Source organism: Anneissia japonica, unplaced genomic scaffold, assembly GCF_011630105.1.
Source record: "Anneissia japonica isolate Jap-2015-1 unplaced genomic scaffold, ASM1163010v1 scaffold287743_len2803612_cov181, whole genome shotgun sequence".
NCBI classification, from domain to species: Eukaryota; Metazoa; Echinodermata; class Crinoidea; order Comatulida; family Comatulidae; genus Anneissia; species Anneissia japonica.
Genome location: NW_022733259.1, coordinates 2,634,014 through 2,634,961, shown reverse-complemented (window position 1 = coordinate 2,634,961; position 948 = coordinate 2,634,014). Strand labels below are relative to the sequence as shown.

At 37.1% G+C, this 948-nt stretch overlaps 1 long non-coding RNA gene across 4 annotated transcripts in view; it reads right to left on the bottom strand.

Annotated features, from left to right (window-relative positions):
* Positions 1 to 6: 6 nt before the first annotated feature.
* The window catches only part of LOC117116082, a 60,398-nt gene continuing 59,456 nt past the window's right edge, over positions 7 to 948 (bottom strand). For all 4 annotated transcript variants that reach the window (XR_004446677.1, XR_004446678.1, XR_004446679.1 and 1 more), the window contains 2 exons: positions 441 to 539; positions 7 to 94 (listed from right to left, as the gene is read on the bottom strand). This is a non-coding gene — a long non-coding RNA (uncharacterized LOC117116082). The remainder of the gene's footprint in view (positions 95 to 440; positions 540 to 948) is intronic.

The following is a 948-nucleotide window of genomic DNA, read 5'->3' as shown; positions in this document are numbered from 1 at the left end:
AGATGTTGCAATGAGACCACATGTAAGGAAAGCACTGAAGATGACAACCACCATGAGGACTGAACACCATAGCTTGCTAAGCATCCAGGCATACCTACGCAAAAACAAATACTCAATAAATATACTGAGATGAGAGAGTGAAAGATGTTTTTGGGTTTGAACCTCAAACTTCCAATCTCAGTTTTGACGCTGAGCTTTACAAGGCTCTTTATGTTACATTTAAAATCGCCATGCCTACAATAATACGGGCAAATCCAATATACACATTCTACCTTTACCACACAAGCCTTGAAAATAGGTGAAGAGCTTCATTTAAGGGGACAATGCAGGCATTTTTTCCGGGTGAAAAAAAAATTCTATGCATGAGCCACCCCTAACATTAACATGATTGTTATGGCAGAGTGGGCTAAGAGTGGGCTCTAAGCTGGTAGATTACTTACTGAAAACATATTTTGTGGCTCAGTTGTCTGGCCCAGTAAAGTCTCATGTCTTCTCCGTTGTCATGCATTTTTGCCCTTGGATATGATTTTCATTTAAACCTGTAAAACACAAATGAATAAAATATAACATAATAATAAAAATATAATGAATTATATAATAAAAAATGTTGTAATAACACAATAGATCATATGTTTGAAACATTGCATAGTTCTCAACCTAAATGCTAATCAGTGCCAGCGTCTGAAATCTGAGGGGTAAAGTGAAGGGCAAGGTAAAATTTCGAGGGAGTAATATGCTGGGGTGAGCCAAAGTGGGCGTGGTCGGGCGTCGCTCAAAATGTCTTGAAAGTGGTCTAGAGGGCGAAGCCCCCAAAAAATATGAAAATTTTGGGGTTTCAGAGGCTTATTTAATCAATATTATAAATAGATAATATATAGACAAATAGTAGAAAATACATCATTTTTTTCCTCCCCGACGAATTGAGGTTTATCTTTTTTTAGGAGGGAA